Genomic DNA, 10850 nt, shown 5'->3' with positions numbered 1-10850 from the left:
GGCAGCTTTGGGTAGTGTACAGGTGAGTATATAGCTGTTCCGCTGCTTTTACTATATCTTTGAGATTGCTTATATTACCATCCTTATCTTTCAGCGCATACATCTTGGTTTGTCCGATGCCAAGTTTCCTTCTCACAGATTTCAGGCTGCGTCCATATTCTACTGCTTTCTCAGTCTTTCTCACCTTATAATTTCGAATAACCCTTATTTTCTCTTTGTTGATTAGTTTTCACAGTTCCGCGAATTCTATCTGATTTCTTGAGTTGGACACTTTCATTCTTTGTCATTTCTTTATTAGGTACTTGGTTACTTGTTATTTTTTAATATCTCTTTTCTATTATCTTTTATTCCCCTTACCTCCTTTCCCCAGCACTGGGTAGCCAGCCGGTCTGATAACTGGCTAACCTCCTTGTCTTTCCGTCTATTTGTCCTCCTCCTCCATACCTATACTGAGTGCCTTGGTACCTTACCTACCACTTCAATTGCTGCTTCTGCAAGCGAGCCTAGTTGCGGTTTCATTCATTGCCTCTATGTCATTTTCATCGCTCTATTCTAAGGCTGCATATTTGTTTGCGAGTTCCAGCCTGAATTGGTTTGCTTTTACCCTTACTGCGTCTAGGTTGGCCTGTTCCTTCCTGACCAATTTTACTCTTTCTCCCTTCAAATTGAGGTGAGTCCTAGCACTCACCAACCTATGATCACTGCACTTTACCCTGCGCAACACTTCTACATACTGCGCTATGCTTGGATAGGCAGAAAGTATGAAATCAATTTCATTTCTTGTTTCACCATTAGGGCTTTTCCAGGTCCACTTTTTGCTCCAACGCTTCCTGAAGAAGGCGTTCATTATTCGCAGCTTATTCCTTTCCACGAATTCTACCAACATCTCTCCTCGACTGTTCCTAGAATCGACGTCGTAGTTGCCAGTTCCGTGTTCACCAGCCTGCTTTTTCTCCTCTTGTGCATTGAAGTCGCCCATAAATACAATATAGTGAGCTTGCACTTTTCGCATCGCTAATTCAACATTCTTCATGTCACCATAAAACTGTTCTATTTCTTCATCATCATGACTGAAGCTTGGAGCGTGGGTTTGTACTACCGTTATTCTATACCTCCTGTGCAGCTTTATTACGACTACTGCTATACCCTCTCATTAATGCTGTAGAATTCGTCAATGTTGCCCACTAAGTCCTTATGGATTAGGAATCCCACTCCGAAGTGCTCCTTATATGGTAGTCCTCTTTAGCAGAGGACGTTTGTTGAGACTTGACAATTACTTATTGTGTTGTTTTAGACTCTCCACAATCTCTGCGGCGCTCTCCAGTTATTGCAACTCATCACTCTTATGACTCCTCCGTAAGAGCCTCCTTGGCTAATGGCTACCCTAATTGGGTACGGCCTTTGGTCATATGTCCATGTGTCGGCTCTCCAAGTCCTTTCCTTGCTCGACAACAGTCTCGATTCGACAGTGTGAATACGTCAATCAAGTCCCGCGCCCATTGGCCATGGCGGCAAGTATTCGCGTATCTAATATCAAGCGCACAATGACTGTAGCTGGCCGTGACTCTAACTGCACATTTTCAATGTGAACTTACGCACATGAAATGTCTGCGATTGCAATAATTGCCCACGCGGAGGTGAACGAGCACTTTGTCGGTGGTGTCGTATGTTTTTCGTTCTTTGTGTGTGTCCCGCGTTTACCGTCCTGTTTGCGTGTCAACAAGATGCGCTTTAGCAACTTGTGGAAATGTATTACTGCCGAGAATTCCCTTGCAGCCGTTAACAGCTGTCCTTCTTTGTTTATTATTAATGGAATGTCTGATAGGAGAGGTTGGCGTCTCCATGGCGGCACCGGCTACTCCTTGTCAATTAGCAGAGGAAGCAAACCTGCACAAAAAGAGTGAATAATGCCACAAAATAAGGCATTCAGTAGAACGCCAGGTATATAAAAGCTATACAGTGCAACAGTACTTGAATCGCAAAGTTTTGTGCGTGAGCTCAGTACACGTACTGATTAGTCAGCGCGAAAACAACGGAATACACAGAGTTAGAACGACGCAGGACGAGCGCGTGGTCGCGCTGATAAATAAGTATGCATACTGTCCAACTCGCGCACCTTTTTACATTACTTCACTACACATACGCATATATAAAGCCAAATGCTTTAGAATGCATAAAACACAGAACACAAGTAATTGCACAAAGCGTAAGAAACACGATCACCTCATAAATCAATTTTGAACACATTTATATATTACACTCATATAGCTTATTAGGATAAACTGAAACTTAATATTTCCCTAAAATGTTTGTATCTTCGAAAAACTTTTTCAAAGCAAGTGCTCTTTTCTGAAGGCCCGCTGTTGGCCATGGACCAAGTACATATATATTTTTTAGAGTGAATGGTCTTTCTAAAAGCAACAAGTCTACTTGCAGTGCCTTCGTGGTGAATCAGATGTGAGTGCACTCGAAGAGGACATGATGCACATCTTCCTTCGGATGGCCACAAGAACACTGCAGAGTAGAGGCACGTTTTATCTTCTCTATAGGTCGCGTGAGTGCAGTACCAAGACTCAGGCGGTGCACTAATGTTTTGAATTTTCTGTTTTCTCTCATATTTGACGGAATTGATAGACTTATACATGGCTCTACAAAGTATAACTCCGACTTTTGAGATTGCTGGTCAAACCAGGTATAGTGGTGCTGAGACGACAGGGTATCTGTCTCAGGAACAGACGGACTTGAATGCGCAAAAGAGGGAGATTAATTGCCTCTATGTTATTGTACGCCCGATTCGCAGCTGCGTCAGTTGCAGTGTTACCACGAATATTGCAGTGCCCGGGTATCCCGGGTATCCACCGAAATGCAATTACGTGATTCATTGCACTTGCTTTTATGTGTTCTTCGAGCGTCTCATACAATAGTAAAGTGTTCGAAGCTTTGCATTTTTCTTATTGCTTTTCAGTAACACGAGAGTGGCTTGCGAATCGCCAGAAATAACAATTCTTTGGCGATTTTTTTACTGGTTTTATGTACGCGAGGCGCACAGCATTGCAACAAGTTCTGCCATGATGAAAAATGTTTCTCGGAATAATTTGAATGTTTGCTCTAGCGCCAAATGTGGAATGACGAGTGCTGAAGCCGAGGAATTTTCATAACATGAACCGTCTGTATGCACGTGGAAGTACTGCTGATACAATGAGTAAATTTGATTTCATTTGATTTGATTTGATTTATTTTTAATTCTGTACATCAACAGAAATCGAAGCAAACGCAAAAGGCTATACATCATGACGGAGGCTTTTGCTCCGAGATACAATGCGGCACGCATACTTCAAACAAATAGGAAAACAGGAGCAATATACAATATTTAAAATCAGGTAATCATTTTACAATTTAAATTGTCTTTATAGATACAAAAAAATGGCCAGGCTTAGCTTGGTTAAGCCAAGAATGCGTTGCATATTTGGGAGTTGGGAGGAGCGGGAGTCAGGTGGTGGCTGCGGCCGCGCGCGACCGCGCCAGTTGGGGCCCAGCTTTTCCTCCGGCTGTCGTGACGTCACGTCACGTGGTTGCGCTAAAGGTCAATGGTGGCTGCCGGGCCGCGCCCAAGGGCTGAACTGAGTGATTGCAATATGCAACGCATAAAAACTATAAAAATATTAACACAGTGCGAAGAAGAGAAGCAAATCGACTAGATATATCTTCACAAGCAGCAACAAAAAAAAAATAAAGAACACTGTGAATATTGAGCAAGATAAAAATTCCAGACATGGAGATGTTATTCGACACAAAAACTGCACTTTAAACATATTCAATAGAGTTTTCTAGAAGAATTTGTTTAAACCTATTTTTAGAATATTTTTTTTTATTTAGGTTTAAAACGTAGTCAAGTTTATTGAGTAGACGAGGTATTTGGTGTTGAATGTGCTGCCGACCATAGGTAGTTCTAATTTTGGGTGTTCTCATACTTTGTGTACGGAGGCGGTATTGGACATATTGAGCAGAACTGTACATGGGGTATAGGTTATCGTTTCGGATATACAACAACAATTTGTGATAATAGACTTGGTTAGCTTGCAATACGAAATGTTTTGAAAAAAGCGGCATGTACTGAGATCTTGTGGGTGACCATATCCCTCAAATATTCGCAGTACCTTTTTTTTTTTTTGTAAAGTGAGCAATGTGGTATAATTATGTGCTGTCGTTGTGCTCCAGATCAACGCGCAGTAACTGAATATAATAGTGTATAATATAACGCTTTCTTGAGCCAAAGTGGTAATAATTAACGGACTTAATCTGTACATACATCCGACACTTTTAATTTATTCGATAGCTTATTTATTTATATGTTCATTCCAGGACAGGTCTTCCTGGAACCACAGGCCCAGAAATTTCTGAACCTTAACTTGCTGCAGCGTGTGGCCCTCGAAGGAAACATTTAAGCTTAGATTCCGTGGCTTATCGACAGGTGGACGCAACATGTATTTAGTTTTACTCGCGTTTAGCTCCAACTTGTTTATTTTAAGCCAACAAGACAGCTTACTTAGATAGGTATGTGTTCTCACTCCCTTCAAGGTCAGACATTAAAGCGCCAACAAAAAAAAATATTTGAGTCATCGGCATATATAATTAATTTAGGAGAATTCGGAATGCGGCACAGATCATTTACGTAAATTATGAATAACAATGGACCAGTATAGATCCTTGTGGGGCATCTCTGTTAAACTTAGTACGCGAGGATGTCTCCTAATTAATAACTACATATTGGTAACGGTCTGTAAAGTAGTTTTGTAGTAACTTATTGGCTATACCGCGGACGCCGTAATTACTAAGTATTTCTTTTAGAAATCTATGACACATTGTGTCGAATGCTTTACAGAAATCTACAAACAGCCCGAGCGTGTATAATTTTCCCTGGAAATTATTTAGTATCTCATTTTTTATATCGAGTAATGCAAGCTCGGTGTAGTTACCTTTTTGAAAGCCAAACTGGGCACCATTTATGATGGTGTACTTATTTGAGAAATTTTGTAATCTATTAATAGCACTTTCAAACACTTTTGACATTTAATGTGAGCATACCGGATAAGACGCTGTGCCTCTTCTTTGTCGCGCATGTGAGCGTGCACACAACTTCCCGGTGCCGTCTTTCCATACACCTATACACAGTGCATTGACAAAGCCTGCACTTGCAGCTATAGAGCGCTGCAGCAAAGTGAGAGGCCGCATGTTAGGGACCAGAAAACGTCTGGTCGGCTGCGCTACGCTGGGGGATTGAATGGCGAATAGAACTACTGTGATACAGAGAATAAGGCGGTGAATGTATGCGCGCGCGCAAACAGCCCCACGCAGTCAAAGGCGCCAGCACTATAGCCAGTCGTTTTCAAAGAGCACAAAAGTGCCTTAATTCATTGCCTTCTGGGCCGAGTATCCGCGGGACGGTGTTTCAGTAGCGCTTGTGGGGGTATTATTTCTCATATTTGCGTGGGGATTGCGTGCTGAATGCTGCCAACGCCATGACCAAATCCTGAATTTATTGTTGCGGCGGTGCTTTTTTTTACATGAAGTATGTGCCTAAGATGGATGTATGCCATGGCCGATTCGTCTCTACGCATACGACAGCTTATCTATATAGATCCCAAAAAAGTTTTGCCAGAGCAGCTATTCTACAAGCAGCATTGGGTTATGTTATAAGGCAGGAATACTCGAACACGACAAATACCTTCGCTGATGGCTCATGAGTGACTCAAAACTCATCTTGCGGTTTGTTTGTATGCCATACACAGAAAAAATATTACCTAATCGACGTGAAATAACAGCGACATTAGCCAAGTTTCGTGCGATCAAAGAAGTGATCTGGTATACGTATTGCCGCATTTAGCTTCCGCGACATTGGATCATGTTAAGATGATTCCGATGTCTTACGGACTCGGAGGTACCTGAGCAAAGTCTGCACAGAAGCTAACTCGAACAACCTCCTGGCCGTTAACGACAATACATACTAATACCACTTAGCATAGTCATCGGATAAGCTTCCAGTGGATTCCATCGCACTGCGGCATATCAGGCAATGAAAAATTGCATGAGGTGATTCGTATAAAGGCCATAACCACAATAATTCAGGGCAGGTATTTTTCGCAGTAACCGAGAAATCGGCACTTGCAAAGCGGTATATTCTTAAGGAGCGGAATAAAGCCTGGTCTTCTTCCCCGGAGACTACGAATTTTTGTGCTATATTGACCCTGAACATCAATTGAGGCTTCCAAGACGGCACTTAGGCACACTGTACCATCGGCTGTACACGTACAATTTAACGTGGCGTATATGTACATACAAACAGTCTCTTATATCGCCGTGGTCAGACTACAACCCCCTCTGCGACAACTGTGGTTCTGTGGAATCGCTCGCACATATTCGATTAGACTGTAGAGCATAGAGTGATGAAAGAGCCATTCACAGGATAAATATGGCAGCAATCCGTGTAGGTCCTCTGACACTAAGGCGCATATTAGGCCCCTAGCACCCTCCATCAAAGCAACACCAAGCACTAGACTTCTGGTTTGATTACGTTCTATCAATTAACTTCCTTTCAAAACACTAGTTGTTATTCGCACTATGCATACATCGCACAAAAAACCAGCAATCAAGTCAGAACGAGTCATATATTCGGACAAGTATACAGCGCTCAAAAGCGAAATGAAAATTTCAAGTGGTGTTACCCTATTTATTTTTTCACTTTGTTCTGCCCTCCTTCTAAGCCTTTCTCTCCCCTCTATACTTCTCTTGCAGAGTAGCATGTAGGCGAATACTTCTGCGTCGGCAAACCTCTCTGGTTTTAAATAAAAAGCTATTTCTCTCTCTCTCTCTCTCTCTAGTGTCTGTACACGATCAGTGTACAATCGTCTAGTCGCCTCAGTGCACGGGACATTGATTGTCGTTGTATGTCAAATCGAGGGCGGTGACACAATAGAGGAACAGACCACGCTGTACATATCTCCCGACAGTCTCCTCCCAATGGCGCCACAATTCTTGAGTCGCCGCCGTCCTTGCGCCGCTCCTCGATAGTCGACGGGAAGGTTGCAGGCGGTGCCCTCGAGAAAGGCGCGCGTGTTTTCATTTGGTAACCGCATATCGCTGACGAATGACTGGTTGTGTGTGCGTGTTATATTGTTGAGTGCGCCACATGCGTCTATTAGCCGAACATATATATAGATGGAGACGACACAGATGGAGAGGGGTGGGTGGCGGGGTGAAGGCGCCAAGAAGTCAGACAGGAGGGCGACGACTTCTTTTGGCTTTCGTCAACGTTCCGCGCTGCGCGCCTTGACACTTGTGCGGCGGCATATGTACACAGACGCCCTGCGCGGATGATCTTTGCCAGATATAGACACGACGCGGGGTGTGGGACAACGCAGCCACGTAACAGAAACAAACTGTTGCGAGTGGGGCTCGGCTTGCGACCTGGGCACACACTAATTTGTAGGGCACGAGCCAAGCTTCGAACGAATGCTGGCGAGTATAGGTGCAGAGCAATGGCGGCACTTGCTTAAAGGCAGCCCCTGCGTTTCTGCGAAAGAAATGTGAGTGACCTCGTACAAACGGCACTATACATTGAGGTATTTGTTCTGAGCTGCGCATGTTTAAGTACTTATAGGATGCCACAATTGTTGTACAATTGTACAATATGTATTGTTATAGTATAAGTACTTGTATTATAGTATAGTATAGTATAGTATAGTATAGTATAGTATAGTATAGTATAGTATAGTATAGTATAGTATACTATAGTATAGTATAGTATAGTATAGCAGAGCGTAGTGTAGTATATATCGTATATAAGAACCTATAATATCCCGTTCCATTACCACGAACCACGACCTACCACGAACACAGCAGGCACGCCCGCGTTACGGTGTGTTGGTTTGCGGGATGCACCTGCCTGGCGGAGCCTCCTGAATCGTGTGCCAGGAAATATCACTCCCGAGACAACGCTATCCACCGCCGCACGCCTGCAGCCTGCTGTATGCCGTCGCTCGAGGTTTCATCATCATCAGCAGCAGCAACCTATTTTTTTGTCCACTGCAGGGGACAAAGCACTTCTCTTCACTTCTCTGCACTTCTCCCTGCGATCTCCAATTACCCCTGTCCTGCGCCAACTGATTCCAACTTGTGCCTGGAAATTTCTAATTTCGTCATCCCACCCAGTTCCCTGCCGTTCTCGACTGCGCTGCCCTTCTCTTGGCACCCATTCTGTAACTCGAACAGTCCACCGCTTATCCATCGTACGCATTACATGGAGGTGGACAAATAAGCTCGAGAACCAGTTAAGGACCGCGCAAAGAGCGATGGAACGAAAAATATCAGGCGTAACGTTAAGAGACAGGACGAGAGCGGTGTGGATGAGTGAGCAAACTGAGACAGCCAATATTCTAATTGACATGAAGAAAAAAAAATGGAGCTGGACAGACGCTCGAGATATAGGCTGGCCCTACGTTCACCGCGCTATATAGTAGGCGGGCCGACCTCGTCTACCGCCCAGTGCCCCAAAACCGAAACAAGCGCCGATGGCTACTGCGCCGCACTGCCCTTGAACCTACCGTGTTAATCGTTTCGCTGCTTCCCTGCACCAGCCGACGCGTCAGCACACACACCAAGTGATCCTCGCTCGTGGAGGAAGAAAGCCCTCACGCACGACCACGTCAACCCCTCGCTCCCATCAGTGGGCTTGGCGGCACTCTTGACGCCATTCAGTCTTACAGGTAACAACAACCCATTATGCTATTTATGCGCGTCATCCCCGCTGGGCCGCTTTGAGAGCGCTTCCAAGTCCCGGCTGCTGCGTTACCATTGTTCGCGACTGCACGTTTATCATCGTGCAACTTTTCGCATTCTCTGGCGATGCATAATCAAATCCCGTCCCCAACACCCGTTCCAATTAAACACAGACAACCTGCGACATAGTTGCAGCCTTGGAGCAAATAAGGTCAGGTCAGGCGTCTCTCCTAAACGAAATGAAATCAATTCAAACCAAACTATCGCAGAACGATAAAATTTTTGACGACGTAAAGAGGCGACTGACAAAAACTGAAGACGGCGTTTCCTCCACAACTGCACTGAACACCGAAGTGAGTTGCGTCAAGACAGTTGTTGATGAGAACACAAAAGTGATTTCTGACATATGATCACGACTTGACGATTCAGAAGATAGAGCTCGCCGTTCTAACCTTGTCTTTTTTGACATAGCCGACACTGAGCGGGAAACGTGGCATGAATCAGAAAACAAAATTGTGGAACTTTATGATTCTATAAGCTTAACATCAAGTTAGGCCCCTTAGATATCGAACGCGTTGATAGAATTGGCAAATAGTGCACAAATGGAAGCAGACCCATAATTTTCAGATTAGGACATTTCAAAGTGAAACAAAATATTCTTTCAAATGCTAAACAACTAAGATGGTCCAACCACAGCATATCAGAAGACTACTCAACTAACACTCGGCATGCAGTAAACAACAAATCGAGTTCGGCAAGGCCCAGCAGAAATCTTTTAAACTTCCATACGATAAGCTAATAATGGAGAACAGAACTTACAAGTACGATAACGCTCACGTAGGTCCGTATCAACTTCACATAGCTATACCATCACGTGCTGCTGCAAAACCAAAAAGCATCCGTGTATCATTTGTTTACACTAGCATAAGAAGCTTGCTGCCCAAACGCGATGCACTTTGCAGCCTCATTGGTTCCTCCGGGCGCAAGCTTCTCGTACTCATTAAGAGAAACATGGCTGCATTCAACCGTCGCTAACACAGTATTTAATTAATTCCCTGACTTTGACAGCTTTAGGTAGGATCGTTCAGGCAAACGCGGAGGAGGTGTCCTGATATATAGCTGCCCATCAAAGCCTATATTGATCCATCGTTAACATCACTTGATCATTCGTATTGTGCAGTTCTTCGTACCTACAAATTATTATCGGTACATGCTATCGTCCCCCTGTTGAGCGCGCTATCACGTGGTATTTTTTAAACTCCGCGGGCTTTCGTTTTTCCCGAATAAAAACGGCCACGCTAAGTCTATCTCGTTGGAAGTGCCTGGGTTGGGCAATATTTGTAGAGCTGCACAACTTTCCTATTGACGCCTGAAAGTTTCAAGCTATATTTAAAAAGTTAATTAATTCATCTCCGCTAATTACTCAAAAAACGAAAGACGAGCAAGGAAATGGTACTGTAAGTTTAGATAAACGCTAACAACATCCACGCGAATTCTGTTCTGTAGAACGCATAGGTTTTTTTCAATATCTTGGTCCAAGTTAGCTGGGACACTCTGTATATATATATATGCCCAGCTTCCTCCATCGCTATATCTTTAAACTCATTTTCCCTTTTCCACGTGCACGGTGGCAAACTGGACGTTTTTTTCTCGTTAACCTCCCTGCCTTTTACTCTCTCTCTCTCTCTCTCTCTGCCCTTCTCGCTGTCATTCTCGTGGAAAGCACTGAGTTTTCGAGGAATTCAAGCCACTTCGTCACATACTGCTTGAGTGAGAAGTCCGTGAACACCGAGTCAATTATCACTTCTGATATGCCAAAGTATTCTAACCACCATTTCATTATCGGTACGGAAAGGCTGCGCTGTTGTTTTTTTTTCGGGGAGTATGCAGATCACGGTACTGGAAAAGACACATGCAGGACTCCTGCGATAGAAGCAGGTCATTATCAGCATCACAACGGCCCACAGTTGAGGCCAAGTCATCGACAGCATATACTTTGGACGCTTTGTTGGAACACTAAAAATGTTTAAACCCTTAAGGTTGTTTTCTTGCCGCATTGGTAACACGCTTACCAT

At 43.9% G+C, this 10850-nt stretch overlaps 1 long non-coding RNA gene across 1 annotated transcript in view; it reads right to left on the bottom strand.

The window, feature by feature from the left end:
* Nucleotides 1-1765: 1765 nt before the first annotated feature.
* Nucleotides 1766-10850, bottom strand: part of LOC129388127 (uncharacterized) — a 59844-nt gene continuing 50759 nt past the window's right edge. The window contains exons 3-4 of the long non-coding RNA XR_008615155.2: nucleotides 2435-2514; nucleotides 1766-1887 (exon numbers count right to left, since the gene is read on the bottom strand). This is a non-coding gene — a long non-coding RNA (uncharacterized lncRNA). The remainder of the gene's footprint in view (nucleotides 1888-2434; nucleotides 2515-10850) is intronic.

The sequence above is a fragment of the Dermacentor andersoni genome, chromosome 10 (assembly GCF_023375885.2).
Source record: "Dermacentor andersoni chromosome 10, qqDerAnde1_hic_scaffold, whole genome shotgun sequence".
NCBI lineage: Eukaryota > Metazoa > Arthropoda > Arachnida > Ixodida > Ixodidae > Dermacentor > Dermacentor andersoni.
Note: the sequence above shows the minus strand (reverse complement) of the source record. Positions and strands in the feature narration are given on the sequence as shown.